The 11,958-nt window shown below is 38.4% G+C and overlaps 1 pseudogene; it reads right to left on the bottom strand.

The window, feature by feature from the left end:
* Nucleotides 1-1,707: 1,707 nt before the first annotated feature.
* On the bottom strand, nt 1,708-2,133 carry LOC100424657 (uncharacterized protein C14orf119-like; annotated as a pseudogene).
* Nucleotides 2,134-11,958: the final 9,825 nt, after the last annotated feature.

The following is an 11,958-nucleotide window of genomic DNA, read 5'->3' as shown; positions in this document are numbered from 1 at the left end:
TGATTAACAAATCGTGTCAGGTAATATTAAATATTCTTCAACATTATTTTACCATCCAGAAATGTTAGCCAAAACCATTATCAGTAAAGCAATCAAGGATGTATCAAATGGCCAAATTATTAACACCTGTTTTTCCCAAATGTATGGTAAATAAATAATGATAGCTTCTAAAAATTTTACTGAGCATGTACTAGAGTCAGGTCCCAAACTAAGTACATAGTATAGCATTTAATACTTACGAATCTATCCCCATTTTATAGATAAGGAAACTGAAGGTAGAGAGACTAAATCTCAGTTTCTGTACCAGCTGTCCAAGGGGGTTGTCTTAGTCCCTTCAGGCTGCTGTAACAAAATACTATAAGCTAGGTAGCTTGCAAACAATAGAAATTTATTTCTCACAGTTCTGGAGGCTGGGAAGGCCAAGATCAGGGCAGATTCAATATCTGGTCAGGGCCCATTTTCTGGCTCACAGATGACACCTTCCTGCTGGGTCCTGGAGCATCTTATAAATACTGAAAAACAAAAACAAAAAAACAATAAAGCAATGCTCCACAATAATAGGGTATGTCAAAGGGACACAGGAGCCCCCAGTGACCAAAGTTGGACAATCTGAGCTAAAAAAAAAAAAAAAAAAGGCCGAGCATGGTGGCTCATGCCTGTAATCCTAGCACTTTGGGAGGCCAGGGTGGGTGGATCACAAAGTCAGTAGATCAAGACCATCCTGCCTAACATGGTGAAATTCCGTCTCTACTAAAAAATACAGAAAAAAATTAGCCAGGCGTGGTAGCAGGCACCTGTAGTCCCAGCTACTCGGGAGGCTGAGGCAGGAGAATGGTGTGAACCCAGGAGGCGGAGCTTGCAGTGAGCTGAGATCATGCCACTGCACTCCAGCCTGGGCAACAGAGCGAGACTCCATCTCAAAAAAAAAAAAATACCTGAGACTGGGTAATTTATAGAGAAAAGAGATTTGATTCACTCACGGTTCTGTAGGCTATACTGGAAGCATAGTGGCTTCCACACCAGGGGAGTTCTCAGGAAACTTACAATGATGGTGGAAGGTGAAGGGGAAGCAGGCACATCTTTCATGGCCAGAGCAGGAGGAAGAGGGAGAGGGGAAAGGTGTTACACACTTTTTAACAGATCTTGTGAAAATGAACTCTATCATGGGAACAGCACTAGGGGGATGGTGCCAGATCATTCATGGGAAACCACCCCCACGATCCAATCACCTCCCACCAGGCCCTACCCCCAATATTGGGGATTACAATTTTTTTTTTTTTTAGTGTAAAAATATGAACTTTTATTGTCCTGTCTTATTTTTGGGGAAAAAGGGTTCTACTTTCCATACTTCATGAGCCAGCAGTGGGCTTGAGTTACAATGTGTAGATCCCTTTTGGTTATAGTTGTAGAAGAAGCCATCAAGTTCTTGAGGCATCTCTTGTTGTTCTTTGACATCTCTTGGAAAGAAGCAAACTAGAAGATGGACCGATGATCTGAATTGCTTAGAATGAAAACATTTACAGTAGGAGCCTAGTTGGCATGCTATTAATGTTGAAATAATCATGCCTGTACTGGTCAGTGAGTTCAGTATGCTGGTTGGAATACCAGTTCCAGACTTTTAGGTGACACGCTTGAATTGAGTTCTCATCGTAGAGTCATGGCCTTGGCTTCATCAGCTGCGGTTATCTTCTTTGGTCTGAATACCTATCAGTCCTTACCAGCTGTAGCAGCCACTGCTTGGTCAAACTTTGCCATGAAGTCTGGCTCATGGAACTCCAGCTGCCTGACAAATTCATTGCATTCCTGCTCAGCCTAGCCTTGAGACCACTGATCCCAAAGACATAGGTGGCACTCAAAGATACAAGGTGGTCCATTTGCCCTGGACACACTAAGCTATACCAGACTATTTGGCAGTGGCTGTAATTTTCCTGGCACTGCCTTAGCTACCAGGTCCTGCAGGAAGCGTTCACACTGGGGACCTGACTAATTGGCAAACCAGTGAAGAATACACTTCATCTCCTGGGAAGTGATGTAAGACACTGGAGAAAGGGAAGAACTAGTATCGTCTGGTACTGAGGGTAAAAGAGAAGGGAAAGATAGTGGCATCGAAAAGGAAGATGACTCCAGTGGCATCCTCCCCTTTTCTCTCAGAAGGCACCTGGAGATTGTCATAAGAGTCCTTAGACTCCAACTACTGCTGCAGCTTCCAGGGATTACAATTTGATACAAGATTTGGGTGGGGACACTAATCCAAACCATATCAGTCATGTGAATAGTATGTACCCTTAACGTGATGTGATGAAAATGTCACTTTGACTCTGTGATTTTCCTCCCCCAAGCCTTAATCTAACTGTGAGGGGAAAAATTACATAAATCCCAATTGAGGGACATTCTATAAAATGCCTAACTTGTACTCCTCAACACTGTCAAGGCCAAAAAAACAAACAAACAAACAAACAAACCAAGGAAAGTTTTAGAAATCATCAAAGCCCAGAGGAACCTAAGGAGACATGGTAAATAAATGTAATGTGGGATTCTGGATGAGATCCTAGAACAGAAGAAGGTAAAAACCAAAGAAATCTGAACAAAGTAGGGACTTCAGTTTAAAATAATGTATCAATATTGGTTCATTAATTCTAACAAATGTATCATAATATATAAAATAATAGGGAACACTGGGTGTGGAGCATACGGCAACTCTCGGTATCATCATCACAATTTTTTCTACAAGCCTAAAACTATTTGAAAAGCTAAATTTTATTTTAAAAAATTGAACACAGCTTCAGGGACCGAGGGCACCAGAGCATAAAGTCCAACATATGTATAATTTGAGTCTCAGAAACAGAAGAAAGAGAGAACTAGGCAGAAAAACACTTGAAGAAATAATGGCTGAAATTTTCAAAATTTGGTGAAAGATATAAATTTACAGATTTAAAAATCTCAGTGTACTCTAATTAGTAAGAATATGAAGAAAACCATATCTATGCATAGCATAGTAAAACTGCTGAAAATGTATATAAGTATTGGCAGGTGGCAATTTATAACTTTGATGTTTATATAGAAAATAAATACTAAAAATGATAAGCAAGAAAATGAAAAGGAGGAAATAATCCAAGCACAAAAATTAATAAAATTGAGAAGAAATATACAATAAAGATCGAAGAGACTATATAAAAAAACCTCTGGCAAGACTGACGAAGTAAAAAAGGGAAGACACAAATACGAAACATTATAAATATAAAAGAACAATAGCCACAGATGTAACACACAGTACCACAAATAACTTTATGCAAAGCAAATTGAGTGCTTAAATGCAATGGACAATTTCCTATTAAAGTGTTATTTATTATCATTGAATCAAGAATAGAAAACTTAAATCGTTTATTGCATTTGAAGAATGGGGATCAGTAGTTTAAAATATATTTACCTTCAAAACACCTATCCTACACAATTTTAGCAATGAGCTCTAACAGTCTGTCAGGTAACAATCTCAAACTTCCACAAACTCTTCCGGAAGCTAATAGATTAAGAAACACTCATCAATTCATTTCATGAAGCTATGAAGTCCTTGATGCAAAATAGACATGCACACCATGAGGAATGTAAGTTACACACCATTCTCATTCATTAATATAGATGCAGAAACAAAAATATTTGCAAACCATATGTGTGTGTATATATATAAATGTATATAATCATTAAATTGATTATATCTCAGGAATACAAAGATGGTTCACATTAAAGGACCATCTGGTCATCAGCACATGCAGAAATCATTTGAAAACATTTAACAGTCATTTGTATTTTTAAAAAATTGGGAAAGAAGAAACAGAATGTTCTTAACTCGATAAAGGGATAAAAAACATACAAAATTATACAGTGTTTGCTGTATAAACATACAAAATTATACAGCAAACACTATATTTAATAGGAAAATGTTAGAAGCAATCGATTTAAATTCAGGAAAAGGCAAGGGATCCAACAGCACAGTTTCCATTCAGCATTGTGCTGAAGACTCTAGCCAACCCTTTAAGAAAGGTTAAAAAAAAAAAAAAAAAAAAGTAAAAGGTTTGGAAAGGATAAAATAAAATTTGTAGAGTAAATTATCATAGATTAAGACAACATAAGAGACTCTTCAAATATTATAGTATAAGTTTTGCAAGGTTTCTGGATATAAAGGTCAAAGTTTTAAAATTATTCACTTTCTGTGCACCAGTCACAGTTACTAGGAAATGAAATTTTAAAGGTTTGTGATACCTTAAGGGACATAAGAAGCATAAGAATAAATCTAACCAAATATGAGCATAGCATTTGTGAAGAAATGTTTAAAATCCTTTATTGAAAAAAGTTAGAGCTAAATCTAAATAAATGGAGATATATACCATGTACATAGATAAGAAGACTTAATATTATAATATTGTAAGTTCCCTATAAATTAATTCATAAATTTAATGTACCTCCAATTAAAAACTTTATAGTATTTTGTGTAGCTTGACACATTGATTCTAAAAATTTATAGTGAAAAGCAAAGAGCCATGAAAATTAAGATGAGTTTAAAGAAGAGCAAGGTGGAGGGATTTGTTCTGGTAGGTATCCAGTCTTCTTATATGGCTACAGTAATCAAGATTGTATTTTCTGGCAGGTATAAAGAAATTAGTGAACAAAATTGAGAACCCAGAAACAGATCAATACTTACACGAAACCTTACTGTGTAACAGAGTCGACAGTGCAGATCAGCAGGGAATAATAGGGTAATAATTTAATAAATGGTGCTAGGACAATTGGTAATGCAATGAAAAGAATCTGATCTCTATCTTGCACCACAAACAAAAACTAAATTTTAGGGGGATTAAAAACCTAACATTAAAAAAGAAAAAATTGAAAGTGTTACAAGAAAATGTAGAATATTTTTTATGAATGCAGAATAAAGGAGGGCTTCTTGTTTTTTTTAACTTAATCCCAAATGTGATAGTATAAAGGAGGGTTTCTTAAACAAGAAAAACAAAGCATCATCTATGAAAGAACTGATTGATTCAACTACATTAAAATTTAAAATTCTTATTAATCAAAAACACTAAAAAAGTAAAGACAATGCATGTATGCCCATAAAAGAATTAGTATACAGAATATATAAAAAAATCTATACAACATTTGTCAATATAACCCAATATAAAAAAAAAATTGTGACGCATAGGAAGAGGCAATTTACAGAGGAGTCTATTAAATGGACAATAAATACATGAAAAACTGCTAAACTTTATTAGATATCAGAAAAATGCAAAAACAAGACCACAATAAGAGACCATTTTACCCTGTCAGCTTGGCAATAATTTAAAAGTCCAACAATATCAAGTGCAAGGTATTGCCTATTTGCCCTTCCAGATCCACTCTCTACCCTTCTCTGTCCAGAAAATGGAAAATGAGAGAACCATGAGTTTGGATTTATTTCCCTGGTTCTCTCCCTGCTCTGCCTAGGGCTGATGATGGCTGTGATGCTCTACTGAAAATTACAGCTCTTGTTAAACATCCACTCGCACAGGTGTATGTTTCTTAAGTTCGAGTAACACTCCCATGCCTACCAATTCAGACCTGGGAGTGTCAGTGACTCCCCGTTGTGGATACTTTACCAACTCTTGTTGGTTCCTTCACCTCAGTTCACAACTCTGAAAAAAAATCCCTTCATTAAACTCTCTTTAATTATCCCATTTGAGTGTGTCATCTTTCCTACCAAGACTGCTTAATATACTAAATACTGGCAAGAAGGTGAAACAATAAGAACTCATATATCGCTATGAGAGTGTGAATTGGTGTAAGCACCTTAGAGAACAATTAGACAATATTTAGAAACTTGAAGATATGCATACTTCATGAACCAGGCATTCCATTATATAAGTCTAGAAAAATGATCTCTACATGTTAGGAAACATAAGAATTATCTTCATGGTAATGTAATAGCAAAAAGTTAGAGATAATCTAAACATCTATCAAGAGGAAAAGGATAAATACTAGAATGGCGACATAATGTAATGCTATTCCATACTGAATATTACTGAACCAGGAGTTATATTAATATGTATTGACATGGATGAATCTCACAAACACACTTTTATTTTTTATTATTTTTAAGCTCTGTTGGACTTGACTCACATTTTTAAGGTAATGAGCAAACAGCAAAAGAACACACAAAGATTGGTACTATAAAGCTTTAAAACATGAAAAATAATACTAATTACTGCCCAGAAACACAACATATATAACAAATATGTGAAGAAATGTTAGATTTAAATATTAAATCTAGAATAGTGGTTACCTCTAGGAGGGAACAAGGTGAAGTGATTCCAGGATATATAAAAAGATTTAGCTGCGTTGGCAATGTTTAATTTCTTAAGGCGGAAGATGTATAAGTATACATGGAATTATTTTTAAACCTTTTTGTAGGTTTGGATATACATATTTGGATATTGCATATACATTTGGATATTGCATATACATTTTAAATTTAAAAAAACTCAAAGTTTATTGATAAGATAGATTGTTCACATGAGATTGCAATGTAGTTAGGAAAAAATGAGAGAAATACATTTAAAGCAAGTTTTAAAACCACACATATAATATGCTAGCATTGGTATATGGTTGAGTATGTATAAATTATCTCTGGAAAGATACACATGAAACTGTTAATAGTGGATCTTTTGGGCAAGGGGGCTCAGTGGATAGGGAATCATTTTTAGATATGTTTTTACGTCTTTTGAATTTTGTATCATAGGCATCTATTATCTATTCTTAAAAAATAAAACGGGCTGGCTGCGGTGGCTCACGCCTGTAATCTTAGCACTTTGGGAGGCTGAGGCGGGCAGATTGCCTGAGCTTAGGAGTTCGAGACCAGCCTGGGCAACATGGTGAAACCCAGTCTCTACTAAAATACAAAAAATCAGCCAGGCGTGGTGGCATGCACCTGTAGTCCCAGCTACTCGGGAAGCTGAGGCAGGAGAATTGCTTGAACCAGGGAGGCGGAGGTTGCAGTGACCCAAGATCACGCCACTGCATTCCAGTCTGGGCAACAGAGTGAGACTCTGTCTCCAAAATAAGTAAAATAAATAAATAAATAAAACGTTTGAAAATGGCCTATTGTCTTCTGTTGACTTGGTGAGAAATCTCATCATCCAGCCACCCTACACCAGCTGACCAGCACTGGTGTTTAAAATAGGAGACAGTATGGTGTCCAGCAGTCATGAGAGAGATTGCATGGCCCTCAAAATTGAAAACATTTACTCTCTGGCTCTTTAGAAAAAGGTTTGTCAACCCCTGATTTAGAAGGATGTGGATATGAGAGACGAGGGTAAGAAAAATATCAAGAAAGATGGCCAGGCTTTGAGTTTGAGTTATGAACAGAAATGGTTGGAAGATGCTCACTGAGCTAGCGCATACAGGAGGCAGACAATTGTAGTGGGAGGGGTGAGGAGGCAAGGGGGTAGTTCTAGAAGATTCTAAGTGTTTTGAGTTTGAGATGTCATGGGATGTCCAATTAATGATGTCATTAGGCATTTGGTATGTGGATCAGGAGTCATCGAGAGGGATCAGAGCTGGAGATTCAGAACTGGGAGTCATTGGCGTAGAGATGGGGCATGAAGGAGATCACTGAGGCAGTGAGAAGAGATGATCCCAGGAAGGTCACAGCTCTTTAGATGGAGTGAGGGGAAGAATTGAAAAGGAGACTAAGGAGAGGTGGTCAGAGAATTAGGAAGAAAACCAAGAGAGTATGGAGTCACTGAACCTAGGGACAGAGTCTTTCTAGAAAAGAACAGGTCCACAGATTGAATGCTGCTGAGAAGAGCTGATGAGTGAATATGCCTGGTGATCTTGATGAGAATATTTCTGGTGAAATAGTGGGATTTTAGTGAGATTTTGGTGATCAGAGAATGAGAGAAAGGATATTCCAGACTGATGTGACTGAATCAGCATAAAAAGGGATCCAGCACAGAATAAACCATGTCTAGGGAATGGAGAAGAGAGAGTTGGAGAAATTCCAATTCCAGGAGGAATTCCAATTGCAGGAAGTTGGACTATATTCTGTAGACATTAGGGAACCAAGGCAGATGTTGAGCACAGGAGTGTAATTAAGAGAAGATAAACATTTCTTTAAAAGAAGACTGGCTGCATGGCTCCTGTCTGGGAATACTGAGATTTTGCCAGGTTTCTTTGAAGATTGATATTTCAAGAACTAGGACCCAGTGGCTCTATCAGTCCTGAAGATTGAGCAGGGAAAGAATTCATTTCATGTGATTACACAGAACCAAGCCATTTCCTGATACACCTACACTTGAGACTTGGGGAAATGGGATGTGGAGAATATGGGTACTAGTAATTCTGATGAGGATTTAATTAAGAACTCAATTTTCCCAGACTTCCAGTACTTGACTGCCTGATGTTTCTTTAATGGGAACTGTTGATATGTTCTAATTATGGTGGGTTATTTATGGGATCAGGTCTCATCTCTCTGCTCAATTATGTTTTGTTTGGGAGATTTGCATTCTTTTATGACTCTAGCTCTTAAGTGAGTCTATTGTCTTCCCCAAGGATGCGCTTAGTCTGGGGACCTCTCATTTGTGGCTTTTCCTCTACCAGAAATCCCACCACCCTTTTCCCTTCTCTTCTATTCATTGATAAACTCTGAAGTCATAGGGAAGGCAACTCCTTTCTCCCATATTCACGGTGCTATCTGTGGCTGTACTCTTGCCTGGCGCTGGATTTGCCCTGAAGACTCAGCTTAAAGTCTTCCTTTAAATTTTTGAGACAGAATTCTTTAAAATTATCTGAGTATTAGATGTCTTTGAAATTCTGAGAGAAGTACAAATTCCAGGTGCTCAGAGTCAAGCACACATTTGCTTTGGGAGGCCAAGGCGGGCAGATCACGAGGTCAGGAGATCAAGACCATCCTGCCTAACACAGTGAAACCCTGTCTCTACGAAAAATACAAAAAAAAAAAAAAAATTAGCTGGGCGTGGTGGTGGGCCCCTGTAGTCCCAGCTACTCGGGAGGCTGAGTCAGGAGAATGGCGTGAACCTGGGAGGCGGAGCTTGCAGTGAGCCGAGATCGTGCCACTGCACTCCAGCCTGGGCGACAAAGCAAGACTCTGTTTAAAACACACACACACACACACACACATTTGATAGTCTGAATCAGAAATGACTTATAGAAGTTTCTTCATGGAAGAAAAGCTTCTGGTTCACTACTTTCGAGATATTCTTATAAATTACACTGGGTCCCAGAAAATGTGTGCTCCCATGGACACAAATTGAGGAACAACAGACACTGGGACCTACTTGAGGATGAAGGGTGGGAGGAGAGAGAGGATCAGAAAAAATAACCATTGGGTACTAGGCTTAGTACCTAGGTGACAAAATAATCTGTGCAACAACCCCCATGATGACACAAGTTTACCTATAGTTTGCCAACAAAGCTGCACATATACCCCGAACCTAAAATAAAAGCTAAAAAAAAGAAAATGTGTGTTCCTTCTAGACCTGGAGTAACTTGAAAGCAAGGGTCATTCTATTTATGTGTGTGTTGGGAAAAAATAATTTTAATAGCAGAGAAGGAACTGTATTTTGAAAACTGCTTGGGAAAGCCTCTTAGAGGAGGAAGTTGAGTCCATAAGAACATTAGCTGGAAGGAGACCTCAAAACAAGCTGAAAATTCTTCATAAGGAACAAACAAGAAGTTTGAGTTGGCAGAGAACAGAGAAAGGGAAGAAAAGAAGAGAGTAAAGAGAGAAAAGAAAAAGAAAGATGGAAACCCGGCATCATGGCAAGAGGCTGTAATGTGGTTTGGCTGTGTCCCCACCCAAACCTCATCTTGAATTGTAGCTCCCACAATTCCTACATGTTGTGGGAGGGACCTAATGGGAGATAATTGAATCATGGGCATGGTTTCCCGTACACTATTCTCATGGTGGTGAATAAGTCTCATGAGATCTGATGGTTTTTTATTATTTATTTATTTATTTATTTATTTATTTATTTTTTGAGACAGAGTCTTGCTCTGTCGCCCAGGCTGGAGTGCAGTGGCCAGATCTCAGCTCACTGCAAGCTCTGCCTCCCAGGTTTGAGATCTGATGTTTTTATAAGGGGTTTCCTCTTGCTTGATTCTCATTCTCTCTTGCCTGCCACTGTGTGAGACATGCCTTTCACCTTCTGCCATGATTGAGGCCTCCCCAGCCAGTGGAAATGTGAGTCCATTAAACCTCTTTTTCTTGATAAATCACCCAGTCTCAGGTATGCCTTTATCAGCAGCATGAAAATGGAGTGATACAGGCTGGAAACTATGGAAGAGAGTGACCCATGAAAAATTTCTACTGGTGAAGTGGCCAAAAGACTTCAAGTGACCAGGGATGTCAGTTTTCAGTGTGAAGTTACTGTGATGTAGTGTAAATGTCCTCCTTCACACCTAAACCACAAGTCATCGTCTTCTATGTACATAAATGACCTGTGTGGGTGATCTGGGAGACGTCAAGAATATGGAGCTGGTTGCCACTTAAGATAAGATTTAGTTGGAAGAGGCAGAAATACAGAACCAGAGGAGGAAGCATCTAAAAACCTTCTGGAGATATTGGGAGGGGCACTGGGTTTTACTCTGAGTATCAGTCAGAACAGGAGAATTTATGCTGCGGTAATAAAAGAACCTGCCCAGCACCAATCTAAGCGAGCCACAACCACAAATGTTTATTCTTCACTATGTTGTCATCAACCTGTCTTCACTTTGGGATTCAGGCTGATGGAGCAGCTCTTATCCGGGACATTGCTGATCAATAAGGCAGAGGGGAAAAAGAAGGTGATGAACCACACATTGATTTTTAAAGTTTCCTTTCAGCAGTCTCACTTCTAATCATGCTTAATTGGTTAAAGAAAGACACCTGGTCATGTCTCAGTTCAACAGGGCGGAATGTGCTCAATGCCACAGGAGAGGTGCCAACCATGGTGAACAGACAACACACCCTACCACAGATTCTATCTTGGCTGTGGTTTGAACTAAAGTTTCCTTAAACCTTAAAGGATAAGGTAGTAACTTAATACATAGTAAAGAAGTAAATAAGTACAGAGCATGTGGGGTTTTTGTTTGTTTGCTTTCTTCCTGACCATCTACACTGTTTCAATTTATTGGAGACACGCTCAACCCTGTTCTATCCTTGTTTGTGGGGCCTAGAAACTGGTTTCCAGGAATGGTGTCTGGAAGTCAGATCTTTGGCTCAAATTGACTATGTAAGGATAGAAAGAGAAACCAGGATGCTTCTTTTCTCTGCAGACCTCCTGGCCTGGTCCGTGACCATAGTTCAGTCCTTAGGACACTGTGATCTGGACCAGCCCTAGGACACTGTGGGGCATAGGAGCAGTGATTTCCCTGGCTCCAGTCAACAATTTCACATATATCTCTCCATGATTAGTGTGTGATAGACTGTAGCCATGCTTGTTTTCTTCCAACAGAAGGAGATGTGGATACCACCTTGAAGGATACTGCAGTCTTGCCAGGGAGAAAAATAAACCCAAATATAAGGCAAACCATGATCACTGTCAAAATAGAGATCCAAGAATACTAGGTGAGGCCTGTGCCAGGGAAACCACAGTCAAGGCAGCAGGGACAGCCTCCTGGGAGTGGATGACATTGAACTGTCTCTGGATGGGCCCTGAAGGATGGAGAAGAGATTCCATTGTTAATCATTTTAAAATAATCCAATTTCACTATAGAAAATTATATCTGAAGAAGAAAAATGTTAATAATTTGGACATTCTGGACACTTCCTATATATAGACTATTTTATAAAACTGTGATGTTATTTTGTAAACTGGATTCCTTCTAGCATTATAAGTTGACTCTTTCCATAACAATAAACATGCATCTATGTTATTTTGATTTGTGACCTAGATATTCTGTTTGGATACATGATAATTTGTGTAACCAATG

The sequence above is a fragment of the Macaca mulatta genome, chromosome 15 (genome assembly GCF_049350105.2).
Source record: "Macaca mulatta isolate MMU2019108-1 chromosome 15, T2T-MMU8v2.0, whole genome shotgun sequence".
Lineage (NCBI taxonomy): Eukaryota > Metazoa > Chordata > Mammalia > Primates > Cercopithecidae > Macaca > Macaca mulatta.
Note: the sequence above shows the minus strand (reverse complement) of the source record. Positions and strands in the feature narration are given on the sequence as shown.